The sequence below is a fragment of the Haemorhous mexicanus genome, chromosome 6 (assembly GCF_027477595.1).
Source record: "Haemorhous mexicanus isolate bHaeMex1 chromosome 6, bHaeMex1.pri, whole genome shotgun sequence".
NCBI lineage: Eukaryota > Metazoa > Chordata > Aves > Passeriformes > Fringillidae > Haemorhous > Haemorhous mexicanus.
Genome location: NC_082346.1, coordinates 53,538,789 through 53,560,302, shown reverse-complemented (window position 1 = coordinate 53,560,302; position 21,514 = coordinate 53,538,789). Strand labels below are relative to the sequence as shown.

At 41.3% G+C, this 21,514-nt stretch overlaps 1 protein-coding gene across 6 annotated transcripts in view; it reads left to right on the top strand.

Annotated features, from left to right (window-relative positions):
- BCL11B (BCL11 transcription factor B) overlaps positions 1-21,514 on the top strand; it is a 92,182-nt gene that overhangs the window by 43,557 nt on the left and 27,111 nt on the right. The window lies entirely within an intron of this gene.

The window sequence follows — 21,514 nt, the reverse complement described above, 5'->3', positions numbered from 1 at the left end:
CTTTGCTGGGTCGCATGGGGAAGGCAGAGAAAATGCCCTAACCTGCCCTTCCCCACCACTTTTCTTTCTCCTTCCCTCTCCACCCTGGAAGAGGATGGGGAGTGGGAAAGGGCATGCGACTTCCTCCATTTCCTCATCCCTCCTTTCCTGCCTGCCCACCCTCAGTTGTCACCTGCGGCCGCTGCTGGGCCGTTTGTGCCATGTTGTGAACAAATGTCTGAGACTCCTTGCAGAACGTAATACCCCACTATCAAGATTTCATCTCTCTAGGCTGTTTATTTTAAGCTTAATTGGATAGCATTTTACATCTGAGGTATTTTTATTTCCTTCTTTTTTGCCCTTCCTCCTCAGTCATTCATATTAAAGGCTCTCCTCCGCATCCATGTGCACGCAGGATGTATGTGCTCCATGCTGTTTTCTCCCTTGCTTTGAGAAAATGCTCCTTGGTAACTCACCATGCATCCCTGGCCTCTTACCCCATCAGTTTTTCTTTTCCTTTATTCCTTTTGGATGCCTGACTTTTATCACCACAAGGAGGGGAAAGTGAAAATGAAGGCACACCAAGCTAGCCAAAGAGAACACGGACATATTGTCACCAGACCCCATCATTTCAGACCCAGTCATCTCTTTGAAATCAGTGGGTGTTTCTGAGCATGGATCAGTTGCAAGACTCAGTTTATGATGAACTCTGGGCTGGTGAGGTGAAAATGGGGAGGGCTTAAAAAAAAATACAGATGTGGCAAAATCCACAAATGTTTATGGACTCTCACTGTGGTGGGCCAAGTCCCACAGCCCTCATTCATGGTATAGTCCATGCAGTTTTAATAAGGAGTTCCCAAAATGATGCTGAATAAGTAAAGCATGAGGACCAAAGGATTCAGAGAGACAGCAATGACTGTCAGGAGTAAAGCCTTTGGGAATGGCTCCTCATTTCTCCCCTGAAGCTTGCAAAGCTTTGTTGTGCTAGCTTTTTCCTTCCACAAGCACTGGTACCACTTGGCTGCAGTATGCTGTATCTCATGAGAATGTTCCTGTACATCTCTCACTGATGTAATAAAGTGAGATATAAAGTTTTGCAAGGAATTTGAATTTGTATCTTGGAAACCCTGGGTCTTGGAAGATAAAATGTTCTCTGGAGGAGACTAAGAGCACTCTGCAGGGTGCTGTGTAGGTCCTGGGTGAAGCTCAGGGCATGCAGAGAAGGCTCCCTTGATGCCTGGAAGATGCTCAGCCTGCACCCATCTGCTTGCACTGGTGCACAGGTTCTGGGTTTGTAGCAATGTGTTGTGTGGTGAGGTGCCATCAGTAAATCCAGGGTCTGCTTACGTTTTCTGTCCAAGCTGCTGCATGCAGTATGGCAGAGGATGCTGTTTAATGAAATTCTGCTTCATCAGCCTCGGCAGACTGACCAACTGGCCTGAGATGGGTGTCAAGACAGGCTCTTGCAAATGGTGATTGTGGGATCAGAAAGTCAGAAAGCTTCCCTGCCTTCTCTCCTCCCAGGAACCAGTAAACCAAACTGTAACTGGTCTCATGCTTTGCTGTCTTCTCTGTCTTCACTGGTGTAGTATGCACCTGCATGCCTTCGGGAGGCACGTAGTTGTAACACCGAATTGGACACCCCAGTTCCCTCTTGCTCCTGATTCCAGCAGCTAGTGGGAATGGAAACAAGTACACCTAAAAATAGAAAAGGAAGGAAGGAATAACTTATTAAAGAATGCGGGGAGAGTGAGGCTTTTGTACCTTGTGTACTTGGAGTTCTCACTTGGAGCTGTGTGCTGTGAGTCTTCGGAATTGCCTGTTTGCTGGGAGAGCGATGCCAGCTCTGTGGAGAGGGAGACCTGTTATCATGGCTTCCTGTAATTACTGCTGCAGTCTGCCACACTTAGACAATAGGTTTTATCAAAGTGCATGCTACATGTTTATGACAGTAGTTGGTCAAGGTCTGCTTGAAAGAAACATTTTCTTCCCTTGAAAAAGGAGATTATGTCTACTTAACCCTTTCTTAGCTCCCACAGTATTCACTGTATGTGAGCCTAGGCAAGGGTTGTGGGTTCTTTCTGTCACCCAAAATGTTTTGTGGAAATGATAGAAAAGTGAGTTCTTTGTGTTGATTAATAATCTAGTGACAATGCCTGCATTGTGCCTTTTTTTTAAATATAGACATTTACAACAGTCACTTGCTCCAGCTTTAGAGATCAGCTTGTCTCTCTGACTTGATTAGCCTTTTATTCTGTCAGCCCTGTTCTTGCTTCTGAGGAATTGGTTACTTCTTTGAACAAAAGCCATCAGCAGTTCCCGCCTCCCCTCATCCTTCATCATTTCTTACCTTTCCTGTTTTTCAGCATTTATTTAATTCAGGACCTGGAGATTTTCCATGCAGCTCTCAAGCAGACTGTGACTCTGATGGCTTGAAGTTGCAGGTACTCCAAAATCTTTGCTGGGCACTCACAAACTGGGCCCTCAAGAGTCCCTCACAGCAGTTTGTGCTGGAGAATCCAAATGTCTGGCTGCTGGTGGGATTTGGGGTACAGATGTGTAAAAACTGCATTTGGAAATCTCCGACCTGGATAAGCATGATTGTCTGGGAGGCTGAGTAGTGTTCAGTCATGCACAGAGGAAGTCGTGCTGCCTCATCCAGAGTTGTTAGTGATCTTTAGAAAACATGCTGCTGATATTTTCAGTCACAGCAAATGGTGCTGAGATGTCTGCTTGGAAGTCCACTATGCTGCTCAGCCAGTGCTGATTGTGGCCCTCTCTGTCTTCATTCAATTCTTTGTGTTCAAGGCACCCCAGGATGAGGAATTTGCTAGTAAAGGTCCATGTTTTGTCATGAGATTTAAAAAAAATCTCTACAACTGGTTCAATCTCTCTCAGTCTATTTATTTATTTATATATTTTGCCCCAGAAGCTTTTGTCAGTTGAATTGGGTTCGCCCATTCAAATTTTTTTAGTGCCTATTTAATTAGAAGTTGGAATAGAGTAATGAAATCCACAGGGTTATGTAGCTTGGATCTAAAATATAGATGGGCAAAGCATTAATTTTGCTTTACCCCTTGCCAGATTAGGGTGCTTTTTTGAGCCTGCTTTTTATTTCATTTCAATGAATTGCAACTGCTCAGAGTAACTGTAAAACGCACACAGTTTTTTGGTTTGTTTTTTTTTTTTTTGCATAACAGAGACATGCAAATGATTGTTGAGAGACATAATTATGTAAAGAAAAGTATATGTCTGTGTGCATGCACACATACCGTGCAATGCTTTTTGTGGGGCTATTTTTTCACAATACATCTTCATAAGGCTCTTTTTATGATGCTGATTTATTAATATTGTACATTAAGGCTTAAATTGTCAAAGCTGCCTAAGAGATTTGGATGCCCATTTCCCATTAAAGTTAACGAGAAATGAGCATTGAAAATCTCAGCACAGAAGTGCATGGCACTTTACAGTGTGTTCTCCAAAGAAAAAAGTCCCTGCCTTGAAGATACTGTGGTGCAAAAGCCCCAGGAAGAGGATCGTAATCAGCATAAGACAAAGGGGATTGTAATGGCACAGAGAATAATTAATCCCCTGTGCCTGCATTCTCATATATACCTGGTCCAAATTCTTTGGACCTGGGCCTACAAATGAGGGTTTTATATACCCCTGTAAAGATAATTAAATCTGTCCAATGCACATATATTCATCTAACCAGTGAAACTGCTTCCTTCCCACATGTAGGCTGATGGAAGGAGGTGGAAAGCAATTATGATACTTAGTTGCATGTATAAAAACAGCAAGTGGGCATGGACAGCAGTGATTAATGGACAGGGCTGTGAAACTTAAGGTCTAAAATAGAGGAAGGCATGGGGCCATATCTTGGAGGAGAGGAACAAGCTCCTGCTAATTCAAGGAATCAGCTGTGTTAGTCATTAGGACATTCTGAAAATCACAGTCATCTTGTAAAGTTAATATCAATTTACTTGGCTACTGAAATTCTACTTACTGCTTCATTTAACTAGTCTGGTGTTTTCTTGGCAGAGGTTAAGGTGACAGTAAAGATAAAAGCAGTCCCTGTAACTAAATCATGGGTTTTAAAGGAATACTTTTTCCTCCATCTATTATATCACCGCATTCATTTTATGTTGGTTTTATAACTGGAGTCAGCCAATGAGAAGAGCTAGATTAGACCACCCTGCTGTAAAAAGCTTGATGCAATTAATACAGTCTGTCTAGAAAGAAGTATTATTTCAAAAACTTTTATGCTAATGATATGGTATGCACTCGGCACGTTTCTTACTTGAACAAGAAGCAAGCTTTTGTTCACTCCAGCCTGGGTTTTATTAACACAGGAGGATCAATGGAAAACAAAACAGTAATCAGAGCAGAGAATACAAACTCATCCAGCAAAAACCTTCTAACTCATCATGTCCCAGGACAATGGCTGATACTCTACTCTTCATTTTTTGCTGAGTAGAGTTTCAAAAAATAGAAAAGAAAAGAAGAAAAAAATGCAAAAAAATTGATTTCTCTTCAGCACTGGTGCTTTTTTGAGAGGAGAAAGAGGAATTTGGTTTAAGTGTCAGAGGACAGACAAAGATCTATAGTTTCCCTGAGAGCCTTTGTAAATGTGTCTTTTCATTTTGCTGCATAAATAAGAGGTTTGCATAAAATACTGGCTAACATTCAGGAGAAATGTCCCTATGAGTCATGTGTATTTATTTATTTTAGTGAAATATTTAATGCATGCTATAGTAGAATTGACTTTGTGGACAGTACTTACAGAGTGCAGGGATGTGTGAGAGATGTATACACTAAAAAGAGTAATACATCAGTCTGAGTGCACGCATCCATCTTAACACCTATCTATCAATCTCTGTGTTCATTCACCTATCCAAGTATTAAAATCATATGTGACCTGCTGTCTAGGCAGCTCCCTGTCTCACTAGATATTAAAATCAGATCCAAACTCAAAATAAGTGGATTTAATGCAGACTGGTTTTTTGACTGAATTGTGTGTTTGCCAAGAGGCAGCGAAGAGACCTTAAAATTGCAGAGAGGTGACTAAAAGGAGGGTGCTGCATGGGGCAGGGTCGCTGGCACTGTGAGCATGGCTGTGGCTTTGTTCTAGACAGATGGCTGATCACTATAACTTTGTAAGTCCTAATTATGTCAAGTTAAGAACCAGCAGGAGCAATAGTGATATTTAAAGGTTCTTTAAAGCGGATGCTTGCCATTTCCAGACATCCCAGCAAAAAAGAAAAGCCCTTAATTGCAATATTAATGGGTGGAACTGAATCTGGTAGTCTTGGTAGAAAAAGGTTCAAGGCAACATTGCCTGCAGTAAGGACAATGGTTCCAACATTGAGAGAGTTAACTCCATTGCATACCACCACACTGAGCCCGAGAGTCTGAACTCTTCAAACGCTCCAAATGGAGAGCTAAATCAAAGAATCCTGTTTCAAATCCATCCAAGATGTTGCTGTTTTTCTCCTCTGACAGGAGAAGCATTTGGAAGTGCAGTTTCTTTCTTTTTTTATAGCCGTCTTAAAAAGGAGTTTGGATGTTTAGCACAGCTGGTGCTCATTACATTATGCACTATCAATAAAATAGCATGTGTAATTAATTTTTAATGCAGTGCTGTATGCAGCGCTTTAAAGCAGTTACTGTATGGGGAGAGCCGACACCGGTCACTGACATCAGAAATATTGAAATAGAGGGCTAGATTTTGCATTTTTAAAGGGTGTATGTGAGAGTGGGGGAAGGTAATTCCCAGCCAGCAATTCTCTGGCCACAATCAAATTTAAAAATATTGGAACAAGATGGATGAAGGTGATTTTATAATTTGTTTATGGGAATGAATGAATTTTTGTCCTTTTGGAGTTTGCTGAGTGATAGTTAATTAGGAGAGGTGACTTCAGAATATAGGTAAGGACCAAGGGAGCACATAGCAACAGAACTAAATTTGTTAAAGCACAAAAAGGCTTTGGCGGTATCAGGTGGGAGATGAGGTAAAAAGGGAGCTTATGGAAAAACAAGTGAATGACATTTCTGTTCTATCTCACAGAGAAGAGTTTTTTTCTTTTCATTGCAGGGCTTCCTTCTCATGCCTTGTTGTGTCTTCTTGTTCCCATTAGTAAAAATCCCATTTTTTCCCCCCCTTGATTCATTAAACATTTGGGAGTACTGGTAGTTTGGAAGGGAGAGAGTAGCTTGGTTACAAAGAGGCACCACTGATGACACGGTTTATGCTGCTCTGACAGAAGACCCAAACAAATTAGGGTCTTCTTTTTGCATGGCAGTACTTTCCACAAGACACCAGCATAAATGAAAACTGCTTTAATTAGGCACAGTAGGAGAGGTCTGGGCACCATCATGACTCTCAGCAGCCATTATGTCCAGAAACACCTTGGTTGACTGAAGGAGGAGCAGACCTCTTTTTGAAGTTGTAGCATGGTGTGTGTCCGTGCTCAGCAAAGGGATGGGAATGGCTTTCATGTTTCTGCAGCAGAGTAACTGCCAGGGATGGTTTGCAGGATGGGACCAGCCTCTTCCCTGCTGCCGCTGCTTTCCCACCCATTTTCAGAGAGTTAAATGCCTCTTGGTGAACACTTCCTAAAAAGAGAAGAAATCAACTGCAGGAAGAGAAGGAAGGAAGCAATCACCTAAAAAGCAACAAAATTAGGGGTAGTACTTATCAGGTGCCTTGCCTTTTGGTTGGGCAATGCAGCAGCTTCCTAAAGCTGATTTTTTTTTTTTTAATACACGTGCATAAGGCATAAATGTTTGCAATTATTCTTTCATTCTCTCAGCAAATTGCCATTCATTTGTACATAACATATGCTAAACAGTTCACTTGCACAGCCTCACCTGGCATATTCAGGATGGAGTTTCCTCCTGCCCCTTCAGCAGTAGCTTTTTGTCATCACTTTTCTTCTCGCTTTCTGTCAGATTTGTGCGGATGTGTTTGTGTGCCTGAGCCAGGAAGTGAATTGGCCTGTTCAGTTTGTGAGAACAGAGATAAACCTCTCGTGCACAAATATAATGCTCAGTGTCAAAGGAAGTAGGGCAAATATGGTGTATGGTGTATGGTGTAGGTAGTTGTGATGAGAATTGCTTTTTAGTTCACAAGCCAGAGTGGGAAAGCTGTAGGGTACAATGAAGTGTTGTACATTTTGTAGTGAAACCACTTAATTTAATTTATTTGTTTTAGAGGAATTGGATCATTTATTTCTGGGGTGGCTCAGGTTTAGGCCAGAGAACTGCAAAAAAATTAGCGCGTCTCCGTCCAGAGCTAATTCAGAGGACCTCTGCTTTTTTGTTTTCTGAGTGCTTCATAAAAATAGATGAAAGGAAAGGTTCTATGCTCAAATGGGATACTTTATGTTCAGAATGGGATTTGAGTCAAAGAAGCCATGCTGATGCATCTCGTGTGTGCCCCACTGTGTTCCTGTGTTCTACATGTTGGTCCTTCTTTCTGCTGAGCAGTAAACAGCTGAGCAACTGTTAGCAGCATACCTTTTTATGCTGTTTGCCTTCTTTTGGACAGGCTTTTTCCAAGAATTTTTGCAGTACATACAGATATCTGGTAGGCTAGTGTATGGTACATGCCTTTGGTCTCTTTATTTTCCTCTTGTTTTTGTTTTTAATCAAGCCAATTCTCTGGGCCCCTCTTCCAGTTAATGTAACTTGCCATAGCACAGACTGGGCAAGCCAGGTTCAATGAGACACTAAAAATTGCACTTGGAAGGAAGCAGGAAAAAATCCCACATAGGAAGGCTTGCATTTTTTATGAATTCAGCTGTATGAGTCAGAGGTCCTGGGACTTCAGGAATGAGGTTAATGCAGGCACTAAGCAAGGAGATGGGGAGACAGTGGCTGGAATTGTGCTATGAAATGGTGCTTTCTAAATTACTGCCTTTGCTATGAGGCCTCTGGTTAGAGAAGAGCTGGTTTGCAAAACTTAACTGCAGCTTTAATTCTTGTTTAAACATCACCTGGCTATTTGAAGCCAACAGTAAATGTATTATTTTCAGTACATCCCCTTGGCAATGTGATAGGAGCATCCCATCCTTCCTGTGTGTCAGGCTGGCTCCTTACGTGTCCTGTATTGACCTAGATTACTCCACGTGAGGCACGGGTCTAAACCTGATCCTTACATCTCTTCCACGGCTGTGTGACAAACGTGGAACTCCCAGGGTGTGCTGTGCCATGCCAACAGTCCACTGAGAGATGGGTTAGGGGCTGCCCAGGGATGCTTGGCTGAGCATCTTCCTGCAAAGTGTTTTCTGACTTCAGTCCTGTTATACTGTTCTGCCAGTGGTGAACATGGTTTGTGGAATTCCAGGATGTACAGAGATTAAAGTAAGAGTCAGAGTGTTGTTGGAAAATACATATAATTTAAAACTGTCCATAGTGATGAGAGCAAAACCCAAAAATTAATGGAATCTCCTAAGACCTTGGTATAGCAGCTGTGCCTTCTGCTTTCAGGGGAATTATTTTTCAGTTTGCATCTTCTGTCTAGAGTTTTGGGTTATTTTTTCATCTCTTCTGGTTGAATAGGGAGACGATAAGTTAACTTATTATGGCACAGACAGGCTTATCACATAAAGTATGTCCAAAAATTGGATCTGAGTGTTTATGGATTGATTAATCCAAATCCTTTATGAAAATGTGTGAACTGTCGATTAAACAGGGAACAGGACCATTGTGGACATACAGCGAGTACAAGACTAGTGAGTACCTTTACCTTCCTGTAAAATCTAATTCAAAAAACATCAATCTTTCTTTATTTTTTTTTCCTTCAAATGGAACTAATTCCTCCATTTTAAATTTGAGGTAGAATCTTAAAAGCTCCACAGTCTATTGAAACCAAGCACTTCGCTATCATTATCAATAGATACATAGAATAGTTGTAAAATGATCCTCTGAGATTGCTGTAAACTCCTTCCCAATTTCCTTCACACTTTCCCTGCTCATTTTCCATGAAGAGTGCTGTGAAAGCTGCATCCATCCTGCTCCTGCCTCGATCACCACTGTCACCATTCATTAGTGCAGTTGAGCACACTCATAAATGTCTGAGCTCTTCCCATATTTAGAGCTCTCTAGCCAGAAAAATCTCCCCTTCTGCTCTTCCTTTTTGAGAAAAAACACAGTGGTCAGGGCTTGAGGTGGGCACTTGAGATAAAATTTTAATTCAGTGACCTGGTATCCTCCAGAGCTGTAAGGAGGAGAATTAGTGTTGGAGACAGTACCATCAGTGCTTAAATAATTTGCTCCTTGCCCTTTCTGTCTAAGTTTGTCAGGCTGTGTCTTGTGATTATAGACTGAGATTTCTTAAATTTGTATTCTCCTTAATAGGTAAAGATGAGCGAAAGCTGTTTTTCACTTTCTCCTCACTCTTACTTCACAGATGTCTTTGCTCTCTGGGACTGGCTGGCACTGCTGGGGAGGTATTTCCCAGGGGATTTCATTGCCCCAGGGTTAGATTTCTCCATCTACACAGCAGCATGGAGCTGTATTGCATACAGCTCCCTCCCAGCAAGTCTCAGTGAGTCACCATCTTGCTTTCTGGCTCTCTGATGGGAACAGGATGCTCTGTCCCAGGCCACTCTGTCCATGGAGCTTCTGCCCATCTGCACCTTTCCCTTCCCCTGCTCTGCCCAAGACACTCATATTTCTTTCTTATTTTATATATAACATTTTAATTTTTCCGTCAGGGAGGTCCGTCATTCGTTGCTGTCACTTCCAGTAGTCCCTGAAGTCATAATTACAGCACTTTTTTTTTTCTAAAAAACAAGTCCAAAGTGAAATTGTTCTTTTTAGTGTTTTTTTTTAAACTTCACATTTTTTAAAATGGAAATGACTGCTGAAAATAAACACAGTTTGCAATGTACAGACTTACTGAGCCAGCATGAATTTCCTTAATAAGCTGGGGTATGTGTGTGTGCGTGCACGTGTGTGTTTTCCCTCCTTAGACCTTGGAATAAGAGTGCTGTCTCTTTAAATCCTAACTCAAACTTTACTGGCGATTTTACAGAGCCTGGTTTCATTTATAGTGGAGCCAGACTTGCTGTGTGAGAGCCGTCCGCATGCTGGAATTAGTCTTAAGCTCGCTTCTGTGGCGTTGCCAAATTCCATGTTTGTGTTTTATTTAGAATTCTTTTCACGGCCAGTCGAATCTGTTCAGGCACACATAGGCAGTGTTGCGCCCCATGGAGAAAATAAGCAAGTTTGCGTTTTCTTTGGCATAGGCCATGGCCACAAAAGACTGCGGTCTAAAGAAACATTTTTTAAAAGCTATTTTAACCCATAACAGATGTATAAAGTAGGCACACACATGCCAGCTTCCTTAGTTTTAATTAAAAAATAATTATGGCTTTAATGGGATGCTAGTGACAAATTTGGATGAATGGTGGGTGACATTATCTCAAGGCTTGCTTCAACTTATAAATTAGTGCATTTCTCTTGGCCAGTGGTACAGATGAAATTAAATGAAGGAGCAGATTAATATTTCTTAAAGTTACATTGAACCAAATGAAAAATCCAATCAAATAAAAAAGCATGGTCTCTTTCTCCCTCTCTTCCTCAGATCTCCATTTGCACGACATCACAGAACACAGAGGAAAGGTTATTTTCTCTGGCTCAAAATTGCTCTGGCCAATCATAAACTGGACTTCAAGTTTTCAAGATTACTATCTCTTTCGTAATTTTGCAGTGGTAGCCACATTGCCAAATTATTGTGAATTATGTCAGCAGGTGCTTCCATTTATAACCACATCTAACCAGCTAACACGGTACCTTCGAGCCAGGAAATCTTCAATATAAACCCAACCCTACATGTTGCATGCTGCAATGGTTCTCTCTCCATACCTTGGCTAACTGGTGGTGATGCTGGCTGAGATTTCTCACATCTTTAGGCTATTTTCAATTTGGGGCTTTTAAGGCTCACCAGAACTGGGGCTAGATGCACAGGCTTGCACAGGTAGCAACAGTTTATATTTATGAAGAAATAAACAAAGGAGTAATAAACATGTAATGAGCTAACCCCAGATGGTATCTCTGCTGTTATTAGTCAGGTGTACGTAGAGTTGAGGAAGGGAGATTGAAGGATCAGCATGAGTGGCTCTGGATATTGAAAGAGAGGTTGGATGGGTTCAGTGGAAAAAGTGTCTTCCTCCTTCCCATGCATCCCACCCATGGACACCCTGAACAGATGCTGAGAACAAAGGCGATAAAGCAGCACAGCTTTTTAAGGCATGCAGCAGAATAACATTTCCTCCAGACCTGCTTGTTCCACCCTCGTGCTCTCCAGCAGCAAAGGCAGCCCAGCGTGGGATGGGGCTTTCTGCATGAGAGCAGATGATCAGCTTTACGATCTATGGCACCAGCAGATGAGGATCATTTTGGTTTTGGATGGCAAAACCCTGTTTCCTGTTCTCCAACATATTCTTTCATGAAAGTTCTCATCTGCTTAACATTTAGCTCCCATTGTAAAAGACAACCCTGGAATGCTGCTGATACATGTAATCTAGATGGTGGGAACTCTGCTTCACTCAGGCAGTGCTAGTTTTCTCTAATGAATATCTTGAAATGTTTCCTTAGTAAAATATAAAAGCGACTTTTGGAAAAAAGCAGATTAAGGAAAGAGGGATAGTATCAGGAGCTTGGTGGATAGCTGTGCACCTTCCCCATGATCAGTCCATTCATCTTGTGACTTACAAATATTTTGTTTCTAATTTCCATGCAGATGTGGCAGGGTCTCCCACCCTGCTCACTTAAAGCTATCTGCCATGTTCAGCTGGGGAAATCCAGCAAGAGGAAGCTGCTCTGCTTGGTTTGAGACAAATCTGTAGAATTTGAGCTCTTCAGGGCAATCCATTTGATCCCTCAGGGATGGCGGCGTCTCTTCTTGGTGTGCAGGATGTCCATTGCCTAAAGCTGAACCAAGCCAGTCTCTCTAAAGATAAAATTTCTAGGCTTTGTTTAACATTACCAAAAGAAAGATTTTCCATTGTCAATAGAATGAGAATTTCTGTGGTAACATTTCCCTGAGCTTGAATTCCTCATGAGTGAAAATGAAGCTCCAGCATTAAAAACATGAGTCATGTAGTGCACATGAGACTAATTTTTGCATTCCTGGAATTTTTGGAAGGGAAACATTACATTCATGATAATCCTTTCAATTATACCTTATTGCTAAAATAATCCATGAGGCATTCCGCAGTAGAGCCCTTTGCTATTTGGTTACAGTTGAGGCTTTGAAAATATCACCTGAAAGCTTTTAGACTCCTGTGTGTCAGTATCTTAATTTTCTTTTTATGTTGATGCACACAGGATGGTCTGCCATCCTTTTTATTTACTCCTTAGGATTTTTTTGTTTAATAAATAAGGCTAATTTGATTTGTTCTGATCTGTCTCAAGTATTTAATTGCTGCTGTAGAGAAAGATTAATGTCCAGTTGAAAGGATTCCATATCTATAAATGAGAACTGAAAGCAGATGTTAGTTTGATGAACGTGTGCTGCCCATTCCTTGCCTGCACTGGCTGAGAGCAAGCTGCTGAGAGACTGCTATCTATCAGAAGAGAGATGTTAAATGCCAAACAGAGTTCAGAGTCACACCCCTATCACGAGCAGAGTGAACAGTTAGCAAATAAAATATCCCAGGTAGGTTTTTCTCTGCTTGTGAAATATCTAGACACAAGACAGTGTTATCCTCAAATTGTCAGAAGTACTTGACAAACTCTGGTTTGGGGGAAAGCACTGTGAATTGATGACAGGAAGGACTTTGTCTGTGACTTTTCACTCAGGGAGAAGTGTTGGTATAGAGTCCAAGGGCTGCTAAATTCAGTTTCTAGTGCATTGTGTGCACAGTGCTGATTCGGAAATTAACCCAATCCTGAAAAACCACCCAACACAACCAAAACAAAGCTGATACTGGTGTCTTTGCTATTGGTGGTCTGGCTAGGTGCTCGGGCATTTCTGGCAAGCCAGGCCGAATGCTTTTCAGAGTTTGCTAGCTTGAGATCATGCAGATCTGTGGAGAGCAGACAGTAAAAGGAGCAAAATGTGAAATGACCTGGGCACAAGGTCAGTTTTTGTATCATCCAGGCAACTTTGATGTGCACTGCACACAGTAAGTGCAACAGCTTTTTAGATAAAAGCAGGTACAGACGGGATCTTTTTGCATGGGCTCTTCAGTTTAGCAAAGATGCTTTACAGCCCTTTCACAAGCAGTGCTCACTTGTGCTCTCTGGGCTGCTGGAGTTCCCCCTCCCAGCCACTGTGTAACAGCAGGTTAGTGGTCAGTACACAGAGGAGGAGACATTTTGGCCAAGGGCAGGAAATTCTGATAATGGCAGTAGGATTATCAGTGTTTCCAAAAAACAGAGAGCACTTTCTTTGTAAAGCCTCTTTTAAAAATATTTCCAGTAGTTTTAAAATGCTCACCAGTATTACTGTGAGCTAGAGAGAAAACATAACATTTAGTCACTTTGATTTTTTTCTCTGTGTGTGTGTGTGTGTGTGTGTGTATGTGAAATAGCTTTTGCATTTTTACTGTTTGTTAAATTGCTATTCAGGTAATGTCTGTGACAAGAAAACTATTTCACAGATGGACAGACAAAGATGTAAAGACCAACATAACTCTTCCTTGATGTCAATAAATCAGGCTGACCTGGGATGTGTGTATGGCAGGAGAGGGAAAGAGAGAGAGGAGGGGAGATGGAAGATAAAAGGCACAGAGAAAGGATTAGGAGTCATGGAGAAGGACAGGTACTGGCATCCCTGAACTCTGTCTATGCAGCTTTTGTACTGTAGTCATGTCAAAATTACAGCAAAGAAGAGTACTTCCAGTTTCACCTCCTGCTCCCCTGGAACCTCAGTGAGGCTCTACATACAGCAGCCAGGTGAGAACAGAGAAGGGACTGTTTTTTCAAGCTGTTTTTTTAATTTGGGGTGTAACTATAAAAACAATAATTCCAAATATAACTATTTGTGTTGTTGTTTTGGGTATTTTTAAAGACTGATCTGACCAGTGAGACTTTTTCAGTTAAAGTAACCATACTTTACTGGTATAAAACCTGGGCATTCAGATTGTTGATGATTTTTCCCTGACCTGTATCTACCTGACTGTGCTATGATGTCAACAATTCCCAGCTGATATAGCTAACAAAATGACTGGAAGTCAGAAAGTGGTCCAAAATAAAGTAGATGGTAATTCTCTCACTCTTAGGACATAATTTCAAGTCACTGAAAAACAAAATCTGCTTTTTGTCTTTACTTCTCTTACTTTCTGCACCCTCTTCTAAGCTTTTATTTTCTTATAGGCAGGAAATGGAATTGGTGCAAATATGACTGTCCTAAATTAAGCTGGTGAGTTACTCATGTAGCTGTTATCATTATTGGTCACTGAGATGGGCATGGCAAACTTCATTTCTCTGGAGAAGAGTCAGGACTGAAGTTAAGAGAGGGAGCACAGCTGGCCATGCAGTCAGCAATATATGTGGCGATTTCTTTGTACCTGGTCTCCTGTGTTGTTGCTCCTACATCTTTATGTGGAGTACGAGAAAATATCTCTAAGAAAAGGGAGATATCTTTTATAAAGATATCTCCCTTTTCTTAAAGATATCTTTTATAACAGGGTGGCTTTCCTCATTGCAATGAACTCAGCCTGCAGAATGAGCTGTGAGTGTGTAATTTTTGCAGGACAGGGCTTGTCTGCAGTATTTTATTGTTCCTGGAAGTGGTCACTTGAGCAAGTACACATGTGCTATGAGTAAGTATTGGTTTTCTCTGGCTGCTTCTTAGCAGGTTTTCCTCTGAATGAAGGTGTGCCTGGCCCTGGGCAAATTGTGGAACTCCCTCATGCTGGCAGTGGGAAGGTGTAATGGGGTTGGGAACTTCACCTGGTGCTCATAGCTCAGTGCACACCTCAGGCTTAGCATCAGGAATCTCTTGTTTGCTCTGCATGGACAAATACTCTGTTGGCCTTACACAACTGCAGGCACGGCTGTGAGGTTTAATCATGCACCTAAAATCAAAGGAAAACACCGCACAGGGAGTGTTCCTTGGAAAAAACAGCTCTAGGAGACCAACCGCAGGCTCTCTGTGCAGGTGGGAGAAAATAAAACATTCTTGTCTAGGGGTCCCCAGTGATCCCAATGTAAGGACCCTCTATCTGGTTAAAATAGGAAAATCCAAGTTGAAAAATATTGTGACAGAATTTGAGAATTTACTGTATGCTTTTATTGTTATCCAGTGAAAAGCACTGATAAGAGAAGAAGATTCTTGCATTTCCTGGCATATTCCCTGTGGCTGGGGAAATCTAAATCCAAGCCCTTGCTGAATTTTCCCCGAGATCTTGGAAAAGTTCTTTAATTTCTCCATGGGAAGTCTCCTCACTTCAGTAAGGAATTTCAACTCTTTGCTCTTGGATGGGAATATTATGAGGATAAAGATGTGGAAGTTTCTGAGGTGCTCAAATACTAAAATAATAAAAAGCTACTCAAGTATATAAAATGAATGCAAATAATTTAGGCTAATTTTTGATGAATTGCTTGTCCAAGGTTTTATTGGATGTGATGTAAATGACTCTGAGGGCCATTGATAGTGATTGATGTTTATCCAACTGTTACTGTGTTTAAAATACTCACAAATACATAGGAGGTACTGCTGTTACTCCTCTCTGTGAAAACAGTGGATGAAATTGTGCTCTCAGGTATAGCAGCTCAAGACCATTGCAAATTAAGCCACTGGAAATCAATGGGGTTGCACATTTGTAACTGAGATCAGAATTTGCCTTGGCCTTGTGAGGTGCTCTGTGTGTTAATTCTTGCATCTGAAACTGGAAGAAATGGCTTTTTTATTACAGCAGTGCTTGAAGAGACCCCAGGAAAGTGAGATGTGTATATTAGAGGCTGCCAACAGCTAGTGGCAGTTTCGGCCTAATAAACTGGAAGTAAATAACTTGGTGATTAGCTGGAATTGGCAGGCCACTTAGACACAGCACTGACTGGGTACATGGTTTTCCCTGTTCACACCTTAATACTATATAACAGCATGAATGGATGCCTGGAAGAAATACAGCCCTCAGAAGAACTTGTTCTGAATCCACCTTGACACTTCTATTCGTAAATGATCGTAATGATAACAACAACTACAACAACTACTTAGCTGGGACTTCTCATTCCAAGGAGCCCAGAGCACTTCTAATTTGAAGAGTGAGCAAACAATAAACAATGAAATCCAAGTCATTATAGCAGGGGTAGTTTTGCAGTTCAAGGGATGAACTACGAAGACAGTGGAAGTGGTTTTCTTGCTGCTGCCCCCACCACACCATCTCTCTGTGAACTGTGGCTGCAGTGGGGATGTGTGAGGCTTAATCTCAGGCAAATAGTTTTGTGGATAAAGCAAGCAGTGCAAGAACCTAAACAGGATTATTGTGAATAGATTTGTATGTTCAGAGAAATTGAACCCATGGAGATCCACTCTAAGAAGAAATACGATCAAATAGTGAGGGAATAAATAAACTCTTTCAGGGCAGGACGTCGTTGAAGTCCCAGAGAAGTTACCCAGAGAATCAGTTGCTATCGATTCAGTAAGCATTAGGTCAGGCTGCTTGCTCCCTGACTGCTGTTAAGCTGTATTTCAGGAGACAACAGGGCATTTTGGCAAGGGCAATAAGAGAAAGTCTGGCACAATCCATTCATTTTTGCAATTGCTGTACTCTTGTCTCACTTCTCTCACATCTTTTGTACCACAAGTAGCAAGAAAAGATTCTGATGCAGTTGTCACTCGCCTCCTTTCTGAGTCCTTAGAACTTTAAGTTTTAATTCATAGGCTTGCTTTAACATTTTGTTTCTCCATTGGATTACTTTACTTTTTCCTTTATGGTCCTGAGGTTCCTGCTGCAAGGAGGAATTCCCCTCCCCTAAGCAATAAAATGATCAGGCTGGGTTAACATTGTGTTCCCAAAAAGAAAGGATAAAAAATACTCAAACAGCGCCAGGTTCCCTGACAGAAATAATACTTCACAGTATTGTGTCATTCTTGCAGCCACTTCTTTTCAGTTACCCATCCCTCTTAGTCATTTCATTAGTCATTATTTTTGGAAAGGGGTGTAGCAATCTGGTTTGATTGGAAAGCACCAGGGTAAAGCGTCCAGCTTTGTTACTTATAGTGGTCATCATGTTGACATGTAGATTTCTAAAAATTTAGGCTGCATATGGGTCAGAAAATGTAGTGCCTCTTGATTTCTCTGCTCTCTGAGGTATAGAATCTTGGTGGTTTGGAAGTGGAGCGATAATCCTTTAAAATGCTGCGACTTGCCTGAGATTGTGTAGCCTAGTTCTTCTTTGTGGTTTTTCCTAATCAGCCCTCACAGGTGCATATGACCATTTTACAGGCAGGGAAAAAACAAAGAGCTTGGGCACAAACTTGGTTAATAAGTTCCCAGCCTCTAGAAATCTGGTCTGGTCACGTTGCTGCATGAACAAAAGGCATAAAATGAATTTACTGTTGAAAGTGGCTTGCTTTGAGTTTGGATTAGGCCCATAATCCAGGTCAGCAGTCATCAAATTATCTTGCAGAGGGTAAGACTGTCTTGGCCCAAGGTAGTCAGAATTGAAATGCATGACAGATGTACATCTACAATTCTTGCTTAGGCATGGAGATACTGGAGCATTTTGGATCAAATAATGAGTTTTAACTTTTACTGTAATTGAGAACATGTTAAATAAATTAAAAAAAAAAAAGAGGGGACCTGAAATATTTAAATGCAATTAATTTTATTTTGTTGAGATTAAGTATTTAATACCTGGAGCCTGCTAAGGAGGCAAACCAGGGTTGGCTCTAGAGTGTGAATCTCCAGGTTTTGAAGAAGCCATGAATCCATAATGGCTGCTCTATGTGGGTTTTCTTCATGTCTTCAGCCTCCTGGGCGAGAGTCAGGTCTGTGTGAAGGTAGGTGTGTGCAGTGTTTTGCAAGCAGACATGAGCTTGCTCTGCCCATGCTTCAAGCCAACTGGAGCCCCGCCAAGCTCCAGCGGAAGCTGTACAGCTGCCTGAGCGAGGATGTGGAGCCCCAGCCCTGTTTCTCTGCAGGGCTGGTTAGAAACCTCGGGTTTGGGGTTGTACTAACCACAGCTACAGGTCCTCTGCATTGGTGCTGGCTTGTTCCTGGCCAGGCTGGAGTGCAGGCAGGGTGAGCTTTGTCAGCCTGCCAGGTACCATGCAGACATACCCTTCCTCACCCTAGGTAGCAGTTTCTCAGTCACTTAATTTTCGTTGAAGTCAGCATGAGCAAACGTTAGTCATCTTGAGTAGTGGCTGCCAAAGGAGGTCCTTTGTGTAACTCATGGATTTAGCAATGTAGGCACTGACTTTGCATTACTAATGTTTGGTCTGCTTTCTCCCAGGCCTTTCCACTTTCTTGGTCACTGTCAGTCCCCTTTCCTGCTGGCTGCTCCAGCTTTGTAATTGCATGTGACTGCAGAGATACAGTTGTCAGCCCTGAAGAAGTCTCTAGATTTTATTGCTACCCTCCCTCAGGCCATGCAGTTTACCACCAGCCCTGAGAGGCTGGTTTGGAGTCTCTTGAAGTTGTTGAGATCTCGATAGTGCTTTATGGTGATATTGCCCTCTCTCCTCACCTTGAAGAAGGGAGTGGTGATTTAGTCAGAAGCGAACAAGTAACTTCAGCAAGCTGGTGCTTCTTCCCTAGGGAGCATAATAAAAGTTTCACCCTACAGGGTACAAACTATGCTTTGCCGAGTGAAAACAAAGAGTAAAAGAGAAATTGGTGCTGGCTCATGTTTCCAAGTTGTCTGAGCTTTGATTGGTCTCTGTAATTCAAGGAATTGTAGATGTATATTTTGTGTTTGCTATCTGTTACTAATTCATTAATATTCCTGCCTTGGCTTCTTGCTGTGGAAACCTGAACTTCATGGTGATATAAAAACTTGAAATTGCTGAGGAAAACTTAATCTTCTTTCATTTTTTCATGTACTAGCACTAGTGTTCTGAAAAAACCCCACATGATCTACACATGAAACTGTGGTCTGTTAAGCCCATCAGAAACTTCATGGTGACTTCTGTAGGTTTTTCATAAGGATTTGCATCCTAAGAATTGAAAAGAGCAAATGTTCACTTTGCAAAATTATTAAGGTCTTGTGGGTTTTTTCTACTGGAATGAAACCCAAATGTGGAGATTTCTAAGAAATTAAGATTTCTTCTCAGTTTGTTAGGCAAGCACACAGTATTTTATATCTGATGACTTCTGGGTAAGTACCAATAATATTTCAGCATTTTTCTCTCGCATGATTTGTAGTCTGACAAGAGGAGTTGAACATGGGGCTCAGGACCACTTAGCAACTCTCTCTTGCTCACTCTTTCTGATGAAACTCCTCTGAAACTCAGCTCCTAGCACAGGTCATATTAGCTGTCAAAAATCTTTGGTAAAAATGTTCTGAGCATCTCTAGTTCGTTGTCTTCTAACTTGTTTTAACTTTAACCGTGTCAGATCTGCAAGATAGGATCTGTGGTGTTCTGTGAGAAGTGGCCTTTACATGTTTACTAAATTGCTTGGCTGGTACAGTTATCATCAAAGAGCTTTTTTAATGTGATAGACATAAGAAAAGGCTTCCAGTTGTCTCTTCCATGTCCTGAGTATCCCAGCTAGATTACAAATAGGATATGAAAGTCCAGGCAGGGGTCACTCAGCCCTGGGGTGTTATGGATGCCCCCTTGGATCTGTATGGAAAGTGGTGGAAACATACCTTGTAGGGTGGATGCACTTCACAATTGGAGAGAGGTAACCTGGTTTGTCAGCTATCACAAAACACTCATTTCATTTCTATTGCTACAGTTTTGTCTAGAACTGTTCAACCCCTGCAGGGTCCAGTTCACAAGGTTGTGTGTGAACTGAACCCTGCTCTCAGGTTCAGGAAGGGTGGGTGGAGAAGCAAACCTTGCAAGATTGCTTAGAGGGATGAATCTGAGAAATTCACACCTTCAGAACTCCTCTTCATCTTTCTCTATTCATATGAGCATTGAGCCCTTTTGTACTCTTTACTCAGGACTTTGAAGTGATCCTGGTAATACTTTCCCTCTACTTGTGTTTCTGTCTTTGCTGAGTCACTCACAAGCTGTGCAGTGCTTTCCTTTGGGGCCCTGGGTGCTGCCACTAATTAACTCTTGCATTGCTATAACATGCATTCAGGATCTGCCCCATGCTGTAGGTTACCTCGCTAGTGATTTGATCTTCCCTTGGTAATTCACGTGTGGAATCTGTCTCTCTACCCAAATTCGTGAGAAATGTGGGTTATATTTTGTAGATATACACTTTGTAGAGATATCCTACACAGTAGGATACACTTCTGCTCAAGCTCCTCACCATTGTAATACTGTGGCTCATTAGGGTTAACTGCAGTAGGATCCACATGCGAAAAAACCCCAACCTAAAATCTAGTAGGCAAAATCATATTAATGTTGCATACCCTTGATGTGGCACATGCAAGGACTCAGCATTTTTAATTCACCTCTGTGCCCCTATCAGTGTCCCTTTCTTTAACATTCATAATAATTTCCAACTTCATTTTAGTGTTTTGGCTGTTTTCTCTTCTTGCTTACATCCAGTTGATTACTGGGAATTAAATTCTTGTAATGGCAAAACATCTCAAAGATGAGATAATAAAATAACAGGGTTTTGTGTATGCTTCCAATTACTTTAATGAGTTTATATATTTTCACTTTGGCTGTAGAAATGTTTTAATGTGGCTCCTCAACTTGGCAGAAAGTAATTCCCTTTCTTACTACTTCCTGTAGGTATTCTAAGAAGAAATAATCCAAGCCTGTAGAGTCTTTTACCTGCATGGTCCAGCTCACTTTTCTCACAGTGACAGTATAATTTCTCTGTTTAACTGCAGTACAGAACATGTGGCTCCGAACATGTGGATTTTGGTGAAAGACAAAGAGATCCCCTCTCCCTTGATGCTAGAAATAGCAATAGCACTGAGCAGTCAAAATATTTCAGTCTCTTGTTCTAACTGTGTTTGAGAGTGCCTGTGTTTCATGTCCTGTTATTGTTGCAGCAAAGAATCCCCCATTCTTGATATCTTTTTTTGGTTCTTTTTGCAAAGATGAGAGTGAAGAAGTAAGGGGGAGCTCTTCCACAACAAATATCGCTGCATGCTTTGCGATCTTTTGGAAAGAAACCTTTTTATATTTTTAAAATTTATATTCCAACAGTCCTTATTATTAAGATATTCATTCTTATAAAGGGATGTTAAATAATTAAGCCCGTGGAAGGGGCAACATCAACAAATGCTGGAATATATTTAAATAATGAAGAACATCTTTAATTTGTACATGTAAAATAATTGTGGGCCGATGGCAGGTTAAGCATTCATATTTATTAAAATGTACTTGCCTCTGCTTTAGAGGAAGGAGATTGTCATTTCATATACTCTCCTTCAGCCTGAGACACTTCAAGACTTCCTTCTCTTCAGTCAAAAAGAATCAATTATGCATTGCTGT